General features: G+C 44.4%; 1 protein-coding gene across 2 annotated transcripts in view; it reads left to right on the top strand.

Moving 5' to 3' along the window:
• Ncald (neurocalcin delta) overlaps positions 1–23,617 on the top strand; it is a 281,389-nt gene that overhangs the window by 64,671 nt on the left and 193,101 nt on the right. The window contains exon 3 of one of the 2 annotated variants that reach the window (XM_029547881.1): positions 12,546–12,595. The exons of the other annotated variant lie outside the window; for it this stretch is intronic. The gene's annotated coding sequence lies outside the window, so the exon portion shown is untranslated. The remainder of the gene's footprint in view (positions 1–12,545; positions 12,596–23,617) is intronic. 2 annotated transcript variants of the gene reach the window in all.

Below are 23,617 nucleotides of genomic sequence, written 5' to 3'. Positions count from 1 at the left end.
GTACAGAAATAAATCTTGCTTTCTCCATTATAGGGAAATCAGGCTTTCTCTCTTGATGTGTGGTAATCTTAGTTGGAGCCAAACACTGGCAGTACAGATTTAACAGGGCCTCTAATAATGACATCAGTTGTGTATTCTATTCCATTTGCTGGATGAGGCAACACTTAACTGTTTGACTTGCAGTAGTGAACACAGGTTATGAAGCCACGAAGATGCTGACAGTCACCAAGTAACAACCTGTGGTTATAACCCTGTACCCAGTACCGGCTGAGGGTCTGAGTTCACCTTCAGTCTTGAGGACACACCACATGTCAGTGCCATTGTTTGAACATCATAGGAATGGTTACCTGTAGCATGTTGTTTTTACTGTCGTTCTCCATTGCTCGTCATTGAGATAGATAACAAGACCGAGCTGGGCTATGCTGTTTGCCTGCTTAGCCTGGCTCTACAATTTGGATTTTTGTCTGCACCTTATCATTCAGATCTGTATGGCTTAAAAACGATGTTCTCTTTAAGAAAAAGATGGTTCCTATGCTCCATAGAACATGGTTATTGAGAGTTGTGGCTCTGAGTCAGATTGTTGGACTCAAATCTCCACAGCTTGAGCAAAGCATGGTAGAAGCATGAAGACAGTGAACATCTCTAAGAGACAGTTGCTCTACCTCTTAGATGGGTTAAGAGCGACAACAAAGGCTAGCTGTAAAATATTTAATGAGTCTTTAAATACATTATTATATTCATATGCTATATTGCTTGTCCATACACATAAAATAGGTAGGGATAATTTCTCATTGTTCATAGAGGTCTAATGGATGATACATCTAGGGATCAAATGAGAAACTGGTGTGTGGTTGAAAATTAAGATCTGGAGTGCATTCCTGAACTAGCCTGCCCCTCAGTCAGGCTTTTAGACTTCTAAACAACCAGGCCAATGGCGTCACAGTCTAAATATTAAAAGCACCCTCACAGGCTCCTGCTGAATAGTTGATTTCCAGCCAGAAGTGCTAAAGTGTGGAAATGTTAAGATTTGGGGCCTTGGTAGGGAAAGTTGGTCACTAAAGGTAGGTCCTTGGTGGTTTCTTCCCCGGGGGCTTTTTACTTTGTCTCTCTTAGGAACAATTTTTGGAAATATTTAGAAGCACTGAGAATTCATTTAGAAAAGTTTTCCCAAGTCATGTTTAATGCAGAGAATAAATGGCCAAGTGTAGGGTTGTCAGAAACAGCTTGTCTTTTTCTTGACAACTGGTAAACCAGGGCTGATGCATACCCCACTTCTCTAGTCACTCCACAGCTAGGTGATTGTGCTGAGTTTGTGGTTTGCTTTTGTTTTTTGTGATTTTTCTCTTCACAAGAGTATAAGCCCTAGGAGTCAGGCACTGAGTGTCAGTCTTGACAGTACCTGCAGCCTCAGGAGCTTAGTGTAAGACCGAGGCTGTAGTAGATGATCACTAAATATCTGTAGGTACAAAATCCAACAGTTCTTAGCTGGGGATAAGGATGTGCTCGCTGTACTACATTGTTAGAGAGCAGTCACTAGAGGAACAACAGGTTTTCTTTGATTAGGTTCATTAACAGTTTTGTTGTTCAGGAGGAGTGAGAAAGTTGGCTAATTGTATCTATCGATAGCAGAACTTGGAAGATGTTTCTAATATCATGAATTAAAATGTAAAACTATCTCAACTCAAGGCAAGGAGAGTAAATGAATGAAGAGGCAACTTTGGAATGCCTGTGCTTAGATTTACATCTCTGTTTCTCAGATTGAATGTAACAGCCAAGGAAAACAAAACAGCCGCAGACCCGAGTGCAAGAGACTTGGATTTATTGGCCATGTGCTGATCTGAGCTCCCACAACTATATCCTTGTAGGATTTTAATGAAATCCCACCTTGGGTGTACATGGAAACCTCCTGGGGATGTAGCAAATTAACAAGCAAACATACTGATGCTCTAGTTTCACCCTTGGGGGTTTTGCTTATGCCTCTTCGGTTTTTTTGGAAAGAAATGTTTATTTCATTTTGCTTTGGTAGCCAAGAAGATCTAACACAGAGCCTGGCACAGGAGCTTCTGCCTTGAGTGTGAACTCGGCATCCCAAATCTTTTCTTGTCTAGGATGTGGCACATCTACTTGACCCATGATCATTCTTCCTTTGCCAATTTTCTCTTCTTCTCTTCATGGTTCTCATCTATATGCACTGTATGTTGCTTTCCATCTTTGTGAAGTCTCCATCCTGCCCAGCCCCATGGTCTCCACTTCCTCTATTGGACCTCATTTCTTTCAGACCTTCACCCTCCATTACTCCACCAACTTCGTTCTACAGGGTTCTCTGTGACCTCTACGTTCCTAGAATTAGGGATAAGTATAACTTACTGGCTGTGGTGTTTGAATGAGGATGTATTGGACTAGTTGTTTCCCAGCTGAACTGTTTGGGAAGGTTTCGGAGTTATAGTCTTGTTGGAGGAGCTGTGACACTAGGCTGTGAGGTTTCAAAAAACTTGAGCCATTCCAGTGTGCCACCCTCTCTCAGGCTCAGGCTCTGGGAGAGGTTGTCCATGGATTAGTTCATTTCTCTAAATTAGGAGGAGTTACTCTGAGGGGGTTTTGTAAGATTGCCTTCCAGTCAGATCCCAACAGCTTATCTAAACCACAGCCCAGACTGACTACCAGTGCTGTAAGCTCAGAGTGTCTTACCAGCAGCTATTTAGGCTTGAAACACACAGGAGCATCCTGCTTGAAACCATTGCTGTCCTGTTATTTTTAGCTCTGCCTTCTCTAACATGTTTTCTGCTGGAAGTCACAGGAGAATAGGCATGAATCAGAACACAGTCCAAACTTCAATCTAGCCTGCCCACTCAGCCAGCCTCAGCTCCTGCCATCCGCTTCTAAACTTCTCTAGACAACCAAGCCCGGGCAGTCACAGTCTGAACGTTAAAGGCGTCCTCCCAGGCTCATGAATAACTGGTTCTCAGCCAGTGGCACAAAAAGTCTGCAAACTTCAGGCTTTGGGACCTTGCTAGAGGAAGTACATCATTGACAGCAGGTCTTTGGTGGCCTCTTCCTCTGGCTGCTTTCTCTCTCTCTCTCTCTCTCTCTCTCTCTCTCTCTCTCTCTCTCTCCATCCAGTCCACCATGAGGTGAAATTCTCCTCTACCACCAGTCATTCCTGTCATCATGAGGTTCTCCCCGTGAATATAGAGCTAAGTGATAGTGGATTAAACCTCTGAAATCATTCTCCACAATGAAAATGTCCCCCATAAGTTGTATTTTGGTCTCAAAAGGAATGAATAGGCTGTTCCATGTGTGAGTGACAACCTCTGTATGAGAGGTTCCCGACGCATAGGTGGATGCACTCTAACTCTCGGCTAACCATCTCACCCTCGTGCTGCCTCAGAGCCCTTCATCTTCTGTAGCATCACATTCCATCTCAGATCCTCATATCTAACAATGTACATGTGTACATGTAGATATGAATCTGCAGTTGATCTCGGGGCTTAATATATGTGTTATACTGATACTTCTGTTTCTCTATCTAGGTTTTATGTTTTATGAGAACAGGATTTTACTCTTCTTATTGGCTGTGTACTCCTGTGGCTTGGCATAGTCAAATATTCAGGTTGTTTTCTAAGGGGATAGTAATGAATAAAGGCATAACTGGTGAAGAGAGAATACGATGTTGGAGGATAGCAAGTCTAGGTCACAGAGAGTGGCAGGAGAGGACAATGAACAATGCTCACCCCTGTAATTACTAATCAGAAGTCCTTGGAACAAAAGAAAGCGCTCTGGGTCCATCAGGGGAAGAAAAGCTTTGGGACCGTTTATTTGGTGCCACTTCTCCGTGCACCTGTTTTAGCACACGCCTCAGGAGGAAGTCATCCTAGTTTTCTTGCACAGTATAGAAAAACATGAATAATGCAATTCAGAGTTTGTAAAGTGAGTGACACAGAAGCTGGTGTTTGTATCCTTAGTTCTTCCCACTCTCTAAGAGGCCCACCGCCACTCTATCGAAATGTCACTTCTACCTAGTTTGGCTACTAGAGGCATTTCCACTTACTTATGCTGAGACTCGGGACACCCAGGAGTTTTTAGTGGACCCAAGGGAGGAGACTCAGCTGCTCAGTCCCTGACCTTTGTGGAGTCAAATTCTGGCTCCGGAACATGCTGAGTGCCAGTCTGTAGGTTAAGAATGGTGTCCCGCATCTGCTCAGGGCTCGGGCTGCTGGTCAAGGTAAGATGTGGGAACTTTGACTGTTGCACACCACACTACCACAGGGGCGGGGGAGGGGGCGGATGATGGGCTATGAGAAGCTGCAGGATCCTGCTCTGGGGGGTAGGGAAGCACAGTCTAAGGTCCCTGTGGACTGCTGAAGTTGGCTCGGGGTCCCTGGGCCTGCACAGAGGTCAGGGACCGCAGGGTCTCACTCTCGGGCACTGCAGATGCTGCTGCTGCTGGATGTCGCAGAAGAGCTGAGAAAGGAGTAGAGGGCCTGAGGGTGGGCTCTGGCCTGGGGCAAAGGAAAAGGGCAGGAGGGTTCCGGGTGGTTACCTCGAGGGGGAGAGTCCTGTCTTGCTCAGCGGCTAGCTTGGTTTGGGGTAAGCTGTGTCTGGAAATGCAGAGAGTTCTCCCGTGGGAGGTTAGGCGTGGCTCTTAGAGGAAGATCTGCTCCATTCCGGTCCGATGAGAAGAGGCAGTCCATGGTTTTAAGTCCTTTATTGTAGAAAAGCACAGAGAGGTCTCCTTCTCTGTGTAGAGAAATAGAGGTCAGCCATGGCCATGTGGAGGGGAGAGCGCGAACGTGAGAGAGGGGAGCAAGGGAGGGAGAGGCAGGAGTAAGAGAGTAAGAGTGAAAGAGTAGGAGAGGGAGGGGGCCAACAGCCCCTTTATACTGGGTCGGCCTACCTGGCTGTTACCAGGTAACTGTGGGGAGGAGCATACCTGGCTGTTGCCAGGTAACTGTGGGGGTAGAGGCCAGGCAGAATACCAGGGTCTTGGGGTGTTGCCCTACATGACTGATGGCCACAACCCTCTCTGGGGAGGCTGTGGGAGACTGTACCTGTGACAGGAGCCCGGGGCCCAAGGGGCTTGGCCGAACACCTACCATTTCTTGCAGGCAACAAGTCACCTGCCGGGTCTCCAGAGTTCAAAGCTTGCACTGGACCAGGGACCAGACTGTCTGTGCACAGCTCACCGCCCCACACCAGTCTGAATGCATGAACTTCTAAGTCTTTTTATTTAAAAACTAGAAATTGCCACTACTAAAGATGCTTCTACACAGTGAGTTGGGCAACTCATGTAAGGAGCTTAGCTTGAACTTTTAAACAGTTAATGGTTAACACTAATTCATCATTGCAAGGCCTTTCAAACACATTAAATTACCCTTTAGTCACCTTTGTAGTCATAGAGACATGCACTATGCCAACACGTGTATGCTGAGAAAACCAGAATTCATTTTTAAAACCAGAAGCTATTGGAGGGGATATTAGTGGTTTAAAGAATGTTAAGAACTGAATAAGTAGGCTTTGGAAAAAAGGGGTATGAGGCATGAGAATTTATGAACCATCTTGTTGAGGGAAATATTTAAAAAATGAGACCTGCACGTTCCCGCGCTTGTTCCTCTGGTGGCCTGGCTTGCCATGCACTGCAGGGCAATGGCCAACCTATTTTTATCTCATAGAGACTCTCACTCAGAACTCCAGAGTCCCTCCACGCAGCTCACTAGGTTCCCACTGGTGGGTTGTTCCCACACCAACCCCAGGCTTCAAATCCCCCATGGCCTTTGTGGTGCACATCGGGCAAACCCACGCTTTGCTGCTGTAGCTTTCTCTCTTGAACCCAGACAAGCTGTCTTGTGAAGGAAAACGCAACACAAACTTAGTTCAGAGACAATGGTAACTCAGTTTCTGGGCACAACAACTAAAACCTAATCTTATAAGCCTTATTAACATCTGATTTCTCTGATGGTGAATCCTTGCAGATCCGCCATGATACTGGGAAACTCTAGCAGCTACATCTTACCCATATGCTGTCTCCATTCCAAAAAGACCTAACTCTCTCCTGTTTCCTCTCTTCCTCCCTCTGAACCCAGAAGTCCCACCTACTCACCCAGTGATTGGCTCTTTTACTCATTAGGGGATTGGTTCACAAGAAGTCACCCGAGTACGTGTGACTCACTCCTTGTCCACAACCCCTCCCAGGAGAGTAGAATTAGCATACAAATGGCATCAGACCCATCCACAATACCATCTTTCCAAGGCGCTGCTGTGGCTGGTGGCTCAGTTTCCTATGCTCTTATGAGATGCAAACTAAATATCTGGAGAGAATCAGATGGCCTGCCTTGTGTTTGGGTTCATCCACAGTAAGCAGAGGAGCATGGAGACTGAGGGCAGACAGTTCTAGAAGACCACATGCTGTCTAGAAAAAATTCTCTGAGGTCCATAGGTCATCACTCGGGATCTAAGGACTTCTCACAAAGGCTTCTCTAGACTTACTTTCAGCATCTTCCATGTCCACATTTAATTGCTTTCTATTATAACCTAGCATTATTTCCTTCTGTCTTTCCAAGGAACTTTTTTTTTTTTTTTTTGAGTAACTGCTAAGTAATGTATACATTCATTTAGGCAACACATGTTGATGGAATTCTTAGCACTTATCAGCTTGTTTTCCAGAGGCCATTTTGCACCAATGAATCAAAGAAATTCTTATGTCTTCAAGGATTTCCTTCCTCTTGAGGAGAGACAATCAACCAAAAATAAATAATAGCATCACATGGTTCTGGGGCTCGTCATGCAGCTCCGGAGCTCACAGTCAAACTCTGATGGAAAACTAAGACAGAGCAGGGCGTTACTGTGTTTATGAATACGTCTTTCTCCTACCCTGCTTCGATGACTTTGCTGGTTCATTTGTCTGACACAAACGATAGTTGGGCCCTGCTAATTTAGGTTGACATCTACCATTGTCTATATAGCTTTCTGAGTTTGGCATAAAATGCGGACTCCCTTGGTCAGCAGGGCTTCTCCTTCTCTGACCATGTCTGGGGAGCTTGAAACCCCCACACTCTACCTGCAGAATGCCATGTAGCCTTGATGAAATTACAGGTTCGGCTTCTTCCCACTCACAATAAGAATCCATTCAGCAAGTGCCTGAGATTCCTGGAATGTCTCCCCATGCTAATGAGGCGTATCTGTACCTTAGCCTTCAGCCACTGACCCTGGCCTACCTGGATATTCCTTCCCCTCCCCTAAAACCCCTCCCCTAAAACTACATAACCCTTGATTCACCCCAAGTAAAGCTGATGTGTCTCCCTGAAGCTGGTCCCAGAGTGCTGTCATTTCCATTTGTACTCATGAGATGTCTGAAACCCTGTTCAGCCACCCCGCTCGCTTTGTCCTTGTGGGTCTGTGGCCAATGACTCCCGGGAGAAGGGAGACCCACAGCTAGTAAGCTGACTTCTCCTCAGGAGTGAGCATCATAATGTTCCCTAGATAAGATACCTGTATGGTCTGGCTACTGGGTGATGGCATTTTTCCTTAATTGAGGTAGTCAGGTCCTCTCCAGAGTGACCCATTGCAGGTGGGCTGGACAGAAAACAGAACATCTGGGTCTTCCAAGAACTCTAACGGTTTGGAACATGCTGGTTATGTAAAGAAGACATTTTTTTAATCTCATGCAGCCAATCTCTGTTCTCTGGAATCAGGTTGGTTTCTTTGTATTCATTTCTAAACATTTTTTTCCCCACAAATATGTTTTGGAACTTAGACCAAGAAAAGTAACCATGCCTTGTAACTTAAGTCAAATAATAATGGCATTTGAATGAATCCCAGCTCCGGGGGAACCCAACCCAAGTAAAAATTGTTAACAATGGCAGTAACAGGTTTTGTCTTATTTTATTTGTAATGGAGATCAAACCCAAACCCTTGCACATGCTAAGCACGTGCTTGGTTACCAAGCTACACTTGTAGGTCCAGAAATGTTTTTTTTAAAGGCAAGTTGGAATCCTACTAAATCCTCTCTATCTATAGTTAATGCTCATGTTTACTAAATTCGAGAGAGCTAGATTAATCCTTTTCTAAGGACTTGGGCTAAAAGCAGAAAATGAGATGGGAAAACGTTTTCAAATGTTTTTTATGTGCTAGCACAATGTCTCTGTGGGTAAAGCCATCCTCTGCACAAACCAGACAGCCTGAGATCAATCCCTAGAACCCACAAGGGGAAGAGAACCAAGTCCAGAAGCCATGCTCTGCCCTCGTCATGTGTGCTGTGGCACTCGTGCACTGTGCCCCTGCACAGTCATTTTTAATTGAGATGAAAGAAAACTTGAGAACAATTATTAGATGCTTTTATGAAGTGGAGCAGAGTGGGTTGATTGTGTGATGCTCGGGTGTGGTCTCCGCCTTCAGGATGTGTGCTTCTTCAGTGACAGGACTGCCCTTGACATAGCTTTGGCTCTGGTAGCTGTGTTTGGGATGGTCAGCTGTGTTGTGAGTATATTTAGCTTATGCTAAATGCCCCTGGGAGGACAAATATCATCTGCTTTCAGTTTAATTGTGTTTGGGCATGGTACATTTTTTCCAGATGAATAAATATTAAGCTTTTCCCACTTCCTAAGAAAATTAGGATTGAATTTGAAGCACAAGCTATCAAACATATTTTAAATCACATGAAAATGGAATTTAAGGAGTGATGGGAAGTTTACAAGAAATTTTAGAAACATATTGCTCTGTGAAAATACCAGATTTTGGATGAAAAATTGTATACAAAATCTAACAGACCAGAACTCATTCTCATCAGCATGAATGATTAGCACAGCTGACCAGGGGGTTAGATATAGTGTCTAAGTAGTGATATAACTACACAATATCTTCTCATAACATTTAAAACTTTTCAAAGTTGCGTTTGATCCAGATGTTTGCAACTTCTATAGCTTTAGGAGAACATAAACTTTGAAATTTGCATATTAAAATATAAAGTACTTTAAGCATTATCATTATCATAAAAAAATTTACTTTAGGCTGCTGAAGAGATAAATTTAACCAGATGCATTTATTTGTTTCTTCATAAAGTATAAACTTCTCAATAGAGATCTTAAAGGAAAAGTTAAACCCAAATGGAAATAGATTTAGGATGATTGCATATTCTTTGTTCACAGTTGGTGGTCTTTCTGTGATTGCTCCAAGATCAACCCCCTTCTAACAAATGTTCAAGACCTCAGACTTCATCAAGCCACTCCTGTATTTTTTCTTCTTCATCGTATTTCCTTTCCAGAGTCATGATGTAAAGTAGGAATTTAATGCCCCCAGGTGCATACCTTTGAACAATTGGTGCCCAGTGCTGGAGCCATTTTGAGAGGTCATGGGACCTTTAGGATTGTGGTCCAGCCAGCGTAAGTTAGTTGCTGTGGGTGGGCCTTGAAGGTGATAACTCCTTTAGTACTTACCTGAGCTTTCTGCTTCCTGATCAGTCAAGGTGTGAGCCAATGCCTCTCACACTTCTGCCATCACAGGCAGCATCACCCCAGCTCCCCCACCTTCCCTGCTAGTGGACTGTATTCTAGGAAGATAAATCCTTCCTCCATTAAGTTGCTTCTGTTGGACCTTTGGTCATGGTAAATGTGTAAAGTAACCAACACAAACTTGATCCCCCTTTTCACGATGTTGCTATAAAGAGTAAAATACTATTTCTCATAGTTCCGGAGGTTGGAAAGTCTAAGACCAGGGTACTGGAGACTGGTGTGTGGTGAGGGCTACTGGTTTCCTTGAGTCTCCCTTAGAAGAAGGGACTAGCGACAGGGGATTTAGTGCCCTGTGTGGTTTCTTTTATAAGCCTTTATCCCACTTAGGAGGGACAAGCTCTCGTGATGTAATCATCTCTCAAAGGCTCCACCTCTTTGTACTATTGTATCAGACAGGAAACTTCACATGCATTTGGAGGACTGAAAATACAGACAAAGCCTATAAAATTTCTCTTTATATATATGTGCATGTAATACTTTTACATATAATATTCATAATATTGAATATGTGTGATGTGTGCATGTGTGTGTATGCGTGTGCGTGTGTGTGTGTGTGTGCGCGCGCGCGCGTGTGTGCATGTACACTTGTGGAAATCAGAGGACAGCCTATAGAAATCAGTTCTTTCTTATCCACCCCCACCTTGCCTGCTCTACCATTAGTGGCAGAGACAAGAATGGGTAGACTCGAGTGTGTTTCTGTACAGTGCTCTGTGACTGGATTTGAAGCTAGTGCAGAAGCTTAGAGAAAAGACCGAATTCTCCTGGCCCGTGCTGGTCGCTAGCTTATCAGCCAGCTTGGTTCTCTGCAGGCTGTTGGGTCTGATGCTGGAGAAGGGCCCCGCAACAGGTCAGTGCATTCACTTGCCATTTTATCCCAGCCCCACAAATTCTTAAAGCCTGAAACAAAGCTGACTCCATATATTTTAAATGTATAAAGCACTGAGGATTTACTTCATCCATTTTCAAATCCTAGCAATGAAACATTTTCAGAATGTCATTCTGAAAGTTAGGATATGTTTGGATGTCACCAAAGTAACTTCGAGTTGAAGGGACAGCCTATAAAAACTATCTAGTACTTTTTTTTTTTTCAGTTCTAAATTTGTTTGGAGAGATCACTTTTCTTTAAACCAAAGCTTTTCAATAATATATCTTAAATGTATAGACTGTGAGTAAGAAGACACAAAAGTCTGTTTTAAATCAGAATTATTAGTTGGCTGAAACTAAAAATAAAGTAATAGCTGTCACTTCTGGAACACACAGAGGTTCAATTGTCTGCCCCACTGAAGTACACGGCCTCTGTTCCGTAGTCAGTGGGATTAATTGGTTCACTCTTGATAAAGCGCTGCGTCCTGTTGCACCTGAATTCAGTTCTCCATCGAGGCTCAGAAGAGCCTCTGGTGTGTCGACAGAGGTGACAGTGGCAGCAACTGGCACACCAGCAAACCCACAAACACAGAAATTAGTAGTTCTGTGTCCTAACACGTCAGTTGAGTTACCTTTTCATGTTGAATTATTACATTTGGTGTTTTAAAAAAATCAGGAAGGACCTTTAGACGTAAAAACAATTGAACTGTCTTTGAGACTTTTATCCCCAATAAAGGTGGCATGGATGCTTATTAATTCAATGATGTCAGTTGGGGGTTTTAAAGCAGATCTTCCCAGAGGACTTTGGCCTTCTTGATAGCTTTGGAATTATATTATAGAGATCTATTAGGTTGTCTAGACAGGTGGCCTCAGAGGTATTAAAATGCACTATCTTTGAAAAGAGAGCTTAAACACCAGACATGTGTCCATTAGTGATGGGACCGGTAGACCACATCTGTCTCAAAGTTTTCTTCCTCAGACTTGCTGAGTTAGTAGTCCCCCAGGATACTCACTTGGATCATTTCTTTGTTCTGAGACTCTCCTGCCCTATAAACATTGTCAACTCTCGGTGCTTGGTTATCTGCCTTTACCATGGGATCCTGGGATGAAAAGTAGGCTTATTCAACAGGATGTTTTAACTACTGAACCATCTACCATTCCTTATTGACTTAAAAAATGTATATGTGTATAAGTGTGTGTGTGTGTGTGTGTGTGTGCGCGCGCGCGCGTGTGTGCGCGCGTGCAGTATGCAGTATGCACATGGAGGCCAGAGAACAACCTTAGATGTCATTCCTCAGCAGCCATTCACCTAGCTTTCCAGCCAGAGTCTCTCATTGGCCTGTAACTCACTATAAGCTAGGCTGGTCCCAGCAAGCCGCAGAGATCTGCCCAGCTCTGCTTCCCCAGCACTGGCTTACAAATATGTGCCGTCACAGCTTTTTAATGTGGATTCCTGACTTAGAACTTGGGGCTCATGCTTTCGAGACTGTTCCCATCACTAATGGACACATGTCTGGTGTTTCAACCCTCTCCTCAAAGACAGTGCATTTTAATACCTCTGAGGCCATCCGTCTAGACAACCCCATAAACATCCATGCTACCTTTATTGGCTCCTGATTGGCTGAGCTATCTCCCCAGTGCTGTGGACTGATCCTCTTGTGGTTTCTCACTGTTTTGGTACATATGTAGAAGGCAGTTCACTTGGATCATGTCTTATTCTGAGACTCTTCTGCCTTGAGAATCTAGTCAATGCTCTGGGCTTCCTTATCTACTTCCATCGTGGGTTCCTGGGATAAAATCCAGCTCACCAGTCTTATTCAACAGGACCTCTTACCCACCGAACTATCCATCCTTCTGTATTGACTTTTTAAAGAAAAAATATATATATACACATACATATACATGTATATATATATATACATGAGAGCCCCTCTACTCCAGTGTCCTTTCTCTCCAACGCTTTACCCCTTTCCAAGAAGTCTGTAAACAGTAAGAAGTCAATCCCAGACTCCCATGGTGTTGGCCTATGCCTTTTGTACTACTTTTTGTTCTGCAGTCCTTTCCCAAAATGCATTAGTGGCTAAGCAAATCAAGCCTCCAGCAACCCCTCTAACAAGGTAAGGATGTGCCCTATAAGGAGTTTTCACTCACTCCTGTTATGTTGTATGTTTCTTTCAGGTCACTTCAAACCTGGTCTCGTAGAGCCACCTGAAAGTGACAGCCCTAAAGTAAGTGAGCATTTAGACTTCTCTTAGCCCCACATGGGAGTGTGGGCTTCATTCAATGGCTTTCACAGGAATCATTTTGTTCAAATATGTTATCAGTGCAGCATAAGAAATGGCAACAGAACTAATAAATGGACAGAGATAAGATAAACAGAGCTCAGATTATCTCCTAGGGCACACTCAGAAACTTCCCCTGCCATGTTAAGTTGGACCATAGGCCAAGAGGTATTTCAAATGGTGCCAGGCAGACATTACAGCAGAGCCTGGCACTTACTGGGTACATGTATGCCTTAAGAATGTACAGAAGGATTAGTTGACTCAGCAGTTTGAGATAGCAGGTTGCTGAGCCTTCTGACCTGTATGGAGAGGCAATGAGGAATGGTGGGGAGGTGTCAAATCTGAATCTAGATGCTCAAGTGCTCTCCCTGGCTCTGCTACTTAGTAGATGTGCATATGCCGGCTCCTCTCTGTGACTTGGTTTTCTCGTTCTTAAAATGGATCTAATAGTACTGGCTTTCTTGGTGATACAATACCATTACAATCATTAACTAAGCTTGTATTTGTGCAAAGTGCTCTAGCAAGGTCAGGTGCATAGTAATCTCTTTTTTAAAATGCTTGGTGTGTGTGTGTGTGTGTGTGTGTGTGTGTTTTCTCGGTTTTCTTTTTCTTTTTCTTTTTCTTTTTCTTTTTCTTTTTCTTTTAAGACAAAGTCTCATTCTGCATCTCATGCTGATAGACTCCAGACCCACTATGCAGCTCATCTGGCACTGAACTCATAGAAATTCCTTTGTCTTTACCTATTAAATGATGGGAGTATGGGTGTGAGCTACCATGTCCAGAAAAATTAATGAATATAGTTATATCTGTTGCTCCTGTGAGGAGATTGAAGTACTGGCTCATTTTAGAAGCATTGACACCCTTGTAACAAGGTGCACACTGCTGCTTGGACCCTGGTTTCCAATTCTGTTTTCAGCATTAAAAAGTCAGGTTTCTTGAAGAAAGGGTTGATGAGGACAAGGGCAGGAAATATGCAAGATGAGCTACGAGTATCCAGCAGCACACCTAGCAGCACCAGAAACCAAAGAGAAAAACAAAAACAAAAACAAAAAACGACAAAGAGAAGCACCTCACTCCCCCCCCCCACACACAAATGTGGGACCCATTCCCAAGAGCTCCACACAATAAATAAAACAACATTGAACTATAACCTAGAGTGAATGAAACAGAACTACACTCATGTGAAAGATTGGGTAGACAAATAGATAAGTGATGGAGCCCCTGTTCCCGCCCCCCAACCCTGCAGAAGTACCCAGCTGGTTCACAGACAGGAGGCAAAGCACGGGCTACACAGTGATTTTCTTCCATCGAGTGCAGAATGGGAAGGGTGAAAAACTATGGCAGAGCCTGACAAATGCTACTTGAGACAGGAGTGTGGTCTGCTCTGTAGAATGAGACCAGAGCTTTATGCCTGCCAGGCAAGCTCTGTCTGTCTCACCTCCCCAGGGAACTGAGGTTCGTGTCCCAATGACCTGCTGAGTTACTAGGAGGAATCCGATCTATGTGAGAAGGGCGCTTTCTTTACCTTTGTGGTTTTCTTCTTGACATGTTCCCTGACACCAATCATGAGGAAAATATAAAACAAATTCTAGTATTTGTATTAGTATTCTAGTATTCTAAATATTTGACCAGCACTCTTCAAAATCATCAGTGTGACAAAAAGCAAGTGACATATAAGAAATTGTTTCAGGCTGATGCCTAAGTCAACATTGTGACTGGATGTCATGTCATATTCCGGGTCGACTCTGAGACGGAACCAGGACATGGACAGGACCTGTAATGGGATCCAATGCCCTCTTCTGGTGTGTCTGAAGACAGCAGCCGTGTACTCATGGAAATAAAATAAATAAAATCTTTTTAAAAAATCTCTTTGGTGTGTAATTCATTTGTGTGTCAAGACTCCTACCTAGAGGAGGATATTCATCGACGAGCTTTAAAATGAAATGCACTACATACATTGATAAAGCACTCAGCTCCATCCGTATCCTCCTGGGAAGGAAGAGCAAGCTGGGTGTGGTGGAGCAGATCTGTAATCTCAGTGCATGTGAGGCGAAGCCAGGAGCCTCTTGAGCTCATGAGCTGTCTGGCTGCAGGAGTACCCATCTGGAAAACAAAATTACAAACAAGCAAACAACAACAACAGTTAGAAAAAAGAGAACAAAATAATTCTCAAAGGCAAAACATAATTGATTGAGTGCACTGAGAACTGGGATTCAATGTGTTTCTTTGGCATCACAGAGGCAGACACCTGACAGAAAACTAAAGAGAGGAGATGTTTCTTCAGGCTCTTGGATTCAGAGAGATAGCAGTCTAGCTTAGCAGGGAAATCGTGGCCAAGTGGCTCCATCTGTGGAGGCAGGAGTGTGGGAGACAGGAGTTACCTGCTACTGATCACATAGCACAGAAAGCTGGCTGGAACCAGGGGGTAACTGCCAAGAACCTGTTGTGATTGACCTAAATCTGTCAGCGAGGCCTTACCTCTTCAAGACCCCACAGCCTTCAAACAATGCCACAAGTGTCTCACAGGCTCAGAACACGAGCCTGTGAGACATTCTAGAGCCAAACCACAACAAAACCCATGTGTTTTGTGCTGTCTATTGCTACATTAAAAACTACCGCAAATACGGGACTTAAAGTTCCGAGCCTCCCATTTTCTTTGTGGCTGCCACCTGGACAGATTCTCATCTAGGAACTGCCCAGTACTCTTTGCTCTGTGGCATTTCATAGCCCTGTCTCCACAGGACAGCTCATTGTCTCAAATTCAGCAGAAGACAGTGAATGCTATAGTCTGCTAAGTTGGATTCTTGCCAAACAGTTAGGGAGGTATCCATCCAGTTTATGCCACAGTTGGCTGAAGGTGAAGGCTGGCTCCACCTTGCATGTCACAGGCAAGGATCACACTGGTGTGGATCAGTGGGAACCACCTGAGGGTGTGCACATTGTGATATGAGAATTACATGTACAGGCTATGAGTCGTGGGATGTTGGATCTCCACCATGGACGGACAAACTTACAAAAGGCAGAGTGCATGGGATGTGCTTGCTGCCTGCTTTCCAGCAGGTTGTAGCTGGAGGTAAACAAATGGATTTTACTCCTCCCCCACCCACACATCAAAAAGGCATCAGCAGCTTTCAACGCTCCTCAAAGTTACCAGATGAGGGCTGGTGTTATAAGAAGAGCGGGGAGTCAGAACAAATATGTAGAGATAGTTCTTAAATGTATCAGTATTTCTCTGACTAGCCTTTTTTAAAAGCACACAAATCTGCACATAAATATGCTCTTGACTCCATGGCAACCATGTTTGTGAATTTTAAAAGCTCACTTCATCGGAGTTCAGATAATATAATAGCATTGCTGGCTTTTCACGGTTATTCACTTTAAGGCTGCTTGGTGTTTTTATACTTTCATTTTAAACTTCTGTTCACTAACAATACATAGAATGATACCATTGAAGTTGTATGCATGATGCTTACACAATTTTGACTTTTGTATGTATTATACTCATTTTTGCAGACTTCTTATTATGAACTCTGAGTCCTTATAAAACATCACTTCCAAAAATGTGGCGTTGCCATGCTGTCCACTGACCACTGTAACCACCACCTGCATATTTGGCATCTCACTTGTTTGTTTCTCTCCTCTTGGTTTGGTGGCTCCTTATACAGCCAAATCATCTCCGAATCCCTACTTCGTATTTAGGCATCAGGAGTACACCTGCCCAGCAGCTGCTCGCCTGCACTGAACTTAGGACTCTGCCAGCATCTGTGGACGGGTTTGGGTAACGCGATCACTGAGCGTATGATGAGACATAAACAAGAGGTCAGATCTGCAGTTGCCTTGAAGGGGTGGCCACAACGTGCTCACTTGGTTAAGACACCTGCAGGGAACAGGATTTTCAGTGCTCCCCTGCCTCCCTTTTTTCCATTCCATATCCCCCCCACCCCCATCCTCACTCATTCACAGTAAGCCTCCGGCTGTAGGTGTTGGCTTCTCTTATGCCAAGGGCTTTAAAGAGCTGTTGTTCCGAGGAACAGAGCTATTGGTGAAATAACTCATTTATCACAGAAAGGTCAAATTTTCCTTCCCTCCTTTGGGGTTGTTTTCTTTGTAGGAATTAAATAAAGGCGTCTTTTAAAAGCATACAGACACTAAGTGAAGGTAAATACAGGTAACCTTTCCGGTTTGAGACAAGCGAGAGGCCCAGGGGTGCATTTTCCTCAGGCTCCTCCCATGGAAGGTCCTAGAATCTCTCTCAGCTCCTGATCTATGGTATCCCTTAAACTCCGCCATGTGCTTCTGTACTGGGTGGTGCTTGGACCTGCCGGTTGCCGCGGATTTATTAGCCACACATCTTAACATATAAATCTGGAGACTCATCTCTTCCTGAGATTCCAGATGTGTTCAGCTGCTAGTCACAGCAATGATCATTAGGTTTCATGTGGGAAGAGGCGGCTTTCCTTGGAAGCAGGGCGTTGTATGAGTCACACCTCCGTGTAGTACATCGGCCGTAAGGTGTCTGTCCTGGGGGAATGCTGATGGCATCTTGCTCACCAGTGACGAAGTCCAAGTTGGATTTTCTTGTTCAGGAAGAACCCGAGTACCGCCTGGATCTAGCTGTGTAGGCTTACATGGCAAAGCTAGGCAGGCGTCTACCAACTCATGTTTCCCCCTTTATCTCGTACTGCCTCTGAGACTGGTGTCTCCAGGAAAGCTAACATTACCTCCTGCAAGTCTGACCCCTCCTTTCCTGAGGTTCAGGTCCCATGGAGGGTCTGAACCCCCTGCCTGTTCACCTTTCTCTTACATTGCTTGTTGTTCGGATAGTTTCTCTCTAAAAGACAGAGTCTCTTTAAGACCCAAGACTACAAGATCTTCGAAAGTAAGAATATTGAATCTTTCTGTGTTGATAACCCACAGTGCTATGCTCAATGTCCACAGCACTCAATGCCATCTGCCCTCGTCCCTGATATTTTTTTCTTAACTCAATCTTACACTGTAAAATGGAGCACAATACAACCTTTCCCTGTTTCAGGAGCACAAGGATGGGGTCCGCCAAGCAAAGCATCCACATCTTCCTTTTCTGCCTGTCCTGGAGCTCCCCCCCCCCCCACTTTCTAGGCATCTCTTTTATATCTTAGCCTCTGAGTCCTCTTCTTGAGGGGGTTCCAACTGAGAGTTAGTCATTCTAAGTGAACCATGTGCTAAGAAACCAAACCCAAGAAACAGATGACTTCAAGACCCTAAGTCACACACCTTCAATGGTGAACTCTCAGACTCTGGGAGCGATGGAAATATTTTTGTCCACCTGGCTCCCCTTCAGTCATATCACAGCTGCAGTTGCTCATGCTGAGAGCTATTTTAATAAAATGAAAACCTTAACTTCCACTGTCAGGGTCAGATAGCCTTGGAGAAGAATCAAACTGTACATGCAGCCAAGGCTGGCCAGCTCTGAGGCAGCCTTTCCTGTCTCCTGATCCTGGTCTGGTCTTAGATTTTCCTGTTTACTGACTGTCCTGGTCTATCTTCATCTATAGCGCCTTCTTAATATAATCCACCGGTGCTGTGAGAAGTCACTGCATTGGCAATATAGCCTTCTTGGTACAATCAAACATGCATGGCACAGTTTTGTCAGTAATAAATTTGAGCAAGGCAGTTTGGAGGTCAAGGCCAACAGCAGGTCTACTGAGCAAGAAAGAGATTGAGGCGGGTGGGTGTCGAAGAACATCACGGAAGATCACTTTTTACCTTCTAGAAAGCACAGCTGCTGGCCCATGGCTGTGCTTGTTCATCCATAGTTACCTCCTTTATACATGACTCATTCTTGAAGCACCAACTGGGGAGTGGTACACAGCCCAAGTGGGAGATGCCAGAGACAAAAGGACATCAATTTAGTTTGGAGGTCTCATTGGTTTATCATTCTAGAGTCAATTGGCATCTATTGTGTGAAATAAAATCAGTTTCTATCAGGATGAGCAGAGAAGGTTGACTTTGCAGTGGGGCAAGGCAGAAGGAAATAAGAAAGGACAGCCTGGCTATTTTAGAGTTCCTATTCTTACTAATCTTATGGGATGGAAATAGAGGGCTGTCCTTATCATGCCTGCTCATATAAACTGGTCTTTTCTTATTAGTAAGAAATAACCTTAATCATTATTGTTTTCCTCTTCCTTCTCTTTCTCCAACTCCTCCTTCCCTCTTCTTCCTCCTCGCCCTCTTCTTTTCCTTCCTCTTCCTTCTTCTAACACATTTCAGGCTTCAGTTTGTTTACATAATACTTAGCATGTATAAACTCTTATGAGCTGTTCTGTGTGCATTTAGTACATGTGCCCTGTTCAACATTATGACTTCCTATAAACACTTGTTTACCATGCATCTTATCGCTGCAGCTAAGGGATAAAGGTGGCCCCTCCTTGCTTGACACCATGTGTTTCCAAGTCTCTTCCTCTCATGCAGTCTATGAGGTCTTCAAAGCCAGTGTCTGCTCCGTCTTATTACCCCCAAGCCACTGCAAAGAGCACATGTTTAGTCAACAGTAGTCTTATTTGAAAGGATAAACAATTCTCGATCTTTCTAACAACACAAATGATTATAAGAATTATATGAAGATGCAGTATGAGATTATGGATGTATTTTCACTGCATGCAAGGATGGCACGAACAAAGACAGACATTCATGGCCTCCAGAATGCCATGAATCCTCCAAGTCAATGCTGTTAGGCTCAGTGAAGGAAGAAGAGACTTGGAAAAGTTGCAACTGTCTCAAAATGCTGGTCATGTTGCTTGGAAAGAAAAAACGAACTTCCCAACACAAGCACATAAAATTAGAAGGATGTAAAAGCAAGCTTCATGCCAAACGGGGGTGGGGTGGGGGGCTGGCAGATGGGAGTGGATCCTCACAGTCACCTGGTGTGGGTCTTCACACTTCTCTGAGCTTTTGTTCCATGATATTTGTAACTGAGTTTATCCCTATTCCCTTCTCAAAAGCAGCGTTTTTTAAAGGGTGGATGTTTTCTTTCCATTCTTGTTTACACCTTCCCATCCTGCTGTTTACAAGATTGGTCTCTCACACTCTGCCTGGAGTGTTTTCTATTATTGTGAAGTTAAAATTGCCAAAGGAGTCTTTAAGCTGCTCTCAGCAGGCACAGCAGCTCCCCCTGAAAGAGGCACAGAGTTATTATGAACCCGTGACCAGCTGTGAAATTTTGCACATCCAAGTACGTTGAATACTTGAATGTATCTGTTGTGTATCTCATTACAGATCATCTCACGGGGGCTGGTGCCTAGGGTTGAAGGAAATGGGACTCTTCAAAGCAGAGCCCTTGCCGCCTTCCTCCCGGCTCTGTGTGGGAAGTGAAGTCCCATTGCTTCCTTTCCCTTCTCTATCATCCTCACATCTTCATCCGTCTCACTCACTGCCATGATCCTAGCATCCCCGTTCAGATGATGCTCTGCCTGTAACACAGTTATGGTGGCGCCCAGGATGCACTGAAAATGGACACTGTAGATTTGACTTGATTTTCTGAAGCACAAAAATCCAGAAAAGTACTTGAGAAGCGCTTGCTTTGACTACATTTGATTTAATTCTGGGATGGTTTTTTCGTACCAAGAGGGACGGACTTAGCCAAACTGGTAGATTCAACTTTGCCCCTGACCTTCTGGAGTTCCTCCTCGTCCTCCTCCTCCTCCTCCTCCTCCTCTTCCTCCTCCTCCTCCTCCTCCTCCTTCTTCTTTTTAATGATTTTTTTGTTTTGTTCAAAAACAAAATAGTTTTTGTTTTTGAGACAGGGTTTCTCTGTATAGCCCTGACTGTCCTGGAACTCACTCTGTAGACCAGGCTGGCCTTGAACTCAGAAATCTGCCTGCCTCTGCCTCCCAAGTGCTAGGATTAAAGGCATGAGCCACCACACCCGGACTGGAGTTCCTTCTTGACTTCATCAAACCTGGAGTCCTCCCATCCCCTCCCTGGGCAGGCACCTTCCCTGTTTCTGATGTCACTCTTTACTAGCCATGACCTTTGTCTTGGCCAGTTGCTGCAATTTCTGTGTCATTCCTTCTGTGTTAATTTCTCCCATGATGCGTCTCAGTTATTGATATTCAGGGATAAAACTATCTAACCTAAATTGGGCACTGTAGCACAGACCAGCAGTCTCGCAGAAGAATCATGCCTTTGAGGTCACCCTGGGATATAAGACTTAAGGGTTTATCTTAAGAAAAAGAAATTTATGCCGGGCGTGGTGGCACATGCCTTTAATCCCAGTTCTTGGAAGGCAGAGTCAGGTGGATTTCTGAGTTCGAGGCCAGCGTGGTCTACAGAGTGAGTTCCAGGACAGCCAGGGCTATACAGAGGAACCCTGTCTCGAAAAACCAAAAAGGGGCTGGTGAGATGGCTCAGTGGTTAAGAACACCGACTGCTCTTCCAAAGTTCCTGAGTTCAAATCCCAGCAACCACATGGTGGCTCACAACCATCCATAACAAAAATCNGATGCCTTCTCCTGGAGTGTCTGAAGACAGCTACAGTGTACACACATATAATAAATAAATAAATAAATAAATAAATAAATAATATTTAAAAAAAAAACAAGAAAAAGAAATTTTAAAATCTGATTCAATAATATTTAATCAGGCTTGCTCTAACATACGTAAAAATGGATGGTACTGGGCCAAAGACTCCCAGGCTTGTGTGCCTCCAGAATGGAAGAGACCTGAAGGAGAAGCATGAATCATCAGATGTCAGCCGACCTGGGCCTTCAGTTCAGGTTCAGCCGCTTTCTAGCTGATGACCTGGGATTACATTCCTTAAATTTCACCTTTGCAATGACATTGGTGAGTCCATGCTTTTGCTTTTTAAATGACATCAGGCCATCTCCTGGCCTTCCAGGAGGAATGCAATGCTCAACTGAGAGGAGTAGTTGAAAGCTCTTTTGTTAAGAGTAGTTCCCTTTGAATGTAAGTAGTATATCAGCTACTTTCCTCTTGCTGTGACAAAATACCATGACCAAAGGCAACTTATAGAAGGAAGATACTGTTTTGGCTTATGACTCTAGAAGGATAAGAACCATTCGTGATGGAGAGTCATGACCACAGGTAGCAGGCATACCTGGGCAGGAAGTTGAAAGACTGTATCTTCAACCTCAGACAGCAAATACAGAGAGTGAACCGGAAGTGGGGTTACTGTTATAAACTGTCCGTGCATGCCTTCGGTGACATGCCTCCAATACATGCTCTAGCAAGGCTGTACCCCCATTTCCAAATGACATCACCAACTGGGAACCCAAATACTTGAGCCTATACAGGACATTTCTCAATCAAACCACCACAGGGAGAGAGGCAAGAGAGTCTCCTACTCCTGTATAAGATGTAAAGCTTCTGAGAGGAAGACAATAGCATAGAAGGACTTTTACCTTATTCTCCTTGTAATCTATAACTTCAATTTGTCTGTGCCTGCTTCCTTAACTATACAGGACTACCTGTTGTCACATCTCATAGTGTTTTCTTAAAGCTGTAAGTGTTCCTAAACATATGATTGAGTTATAAAATTATTACAAAAGGAGACTATCTTGAGTCAGGATGCATTGAATCTATTTCATGCCCTGAACATGACTGCTAGCGGCCCTGTAGGCTACAGAGCACGGGTTGTTTCCTGTCCCGACCATGAGGCTCACACTGCTGTCTATCACGGTGGCTCAGTATGGTTGCACAGAAAAGAACCAAATTCAAATTTTGAAATTTCTGCTAAAGGTAGATTGCTTCCTACCACTGTGAAGCTGAAAATTGTCAAACTACACGTAAGGTGAAGATGTCTGCTTAGCATTTTATAAGCACATGAGTGAACTGTTAGTTCCCTGTCTCTTCAGCGTGTGTTTTAAGAAATGGCTGTAGAGCCGGGACAAGAGATTCCAAGTGTTTCAAAGCTGCCTGTGTCTGAGGTACTCCCAAATGTCTGAGCGTCACACAAAGGGACACTGTTTCCTGAGATGGAGACAGAAATTGACAGTGCAGACGCTGTCGTGAGGATGAGACCAGGTGGTGGGAGGGAAACCAGCAGAGGGTCTGCTTTGTGCACAACTAGAAGTTGCTTAAAATGTCACAATCTCAGTAAGTGATGGCACGGATAACTTTAAACGAATCCAAATGGATACAGAAAATCCACCATGCAAGAGTGTTAGGACTCTAAATAGAATAGGGTTGGAAATGGCGCAATGCTCAGCTGCCCCTGAATCCAGGGAAACAGCAAAAACTTAGCAAGAGTGACCTGTCTTTCTTCAAAAAGCTTACACTTGTTTCTCCATCCCCTTGGAGGCTGTAGTGTGTCAGTGTGACCCATGGTATATACACTTTTGTCTACACTTTGCTGGCAAATGTTCGTGGCAGTGAGTTTCCTATGAGGCCTCTGGCTTCTGATACACTACTGATACTGGAACCTCACTGGGACTCCTCTCGGATATTCTGTTATCATCCTGTGTCATGTTGATCCTGCAGTTTTATATCTCTCGAACTGGCCCCTTTATGCATTCCAGCCGTTCACAAATGAGGTAGGTGTTGGGGTGAGCCAATTCAAGGCCGTGGATCTGGGCCTGAGAGGTATCTGAGCTGGTCAGCTGCCAGCTTTCCTGCTCTCACACACTTGGGGCTGGTTCTTTAGCTCTACCCTGCTGCCTAGATGAGGTGCAGGGCCTGCTGTCCCCTAGTGTTGCAGCTGGTGATGGACATGGCCTACTCTCCCACTCTCATGACCTTGGGGCCAGCTTTGCTGCCTGCCGTAGAAGGCAAGGGATGAGGGTATCTCTCCCTCATCCATGCCTTCGCCCAACCAACCAGAGGCAGGGCCAGCTCTTCTGTGATACCCAGGTGAGGGGCAAGGACTGCTCTCCCACTCTGATGACCTTGGGGTCAGCTCTCCTGCCTGCCATTGGTGGTAAGGGACAAGGGCCAGTCCACCTGTGTGCCCACCATCATGGGTCATGTGCTGCC

Source organism: Mus pahari, chromosome 17 (genome assembly GCF_900095145.1).
Source record: "Mus pahari chromosome 17, PAHARI_EIJ_v1.1, whole genome shotgun sequence".
Classification (NCBI taxonomy): domain Eukaryota; kingdom Metazoa; phylum Chordata; class Mammalia; order Rodentia; family Muridae; genus Mus; species Mus pahari.
This window is presented reverse-complemented; position numbering and strand designations above follow the sequence as displayed.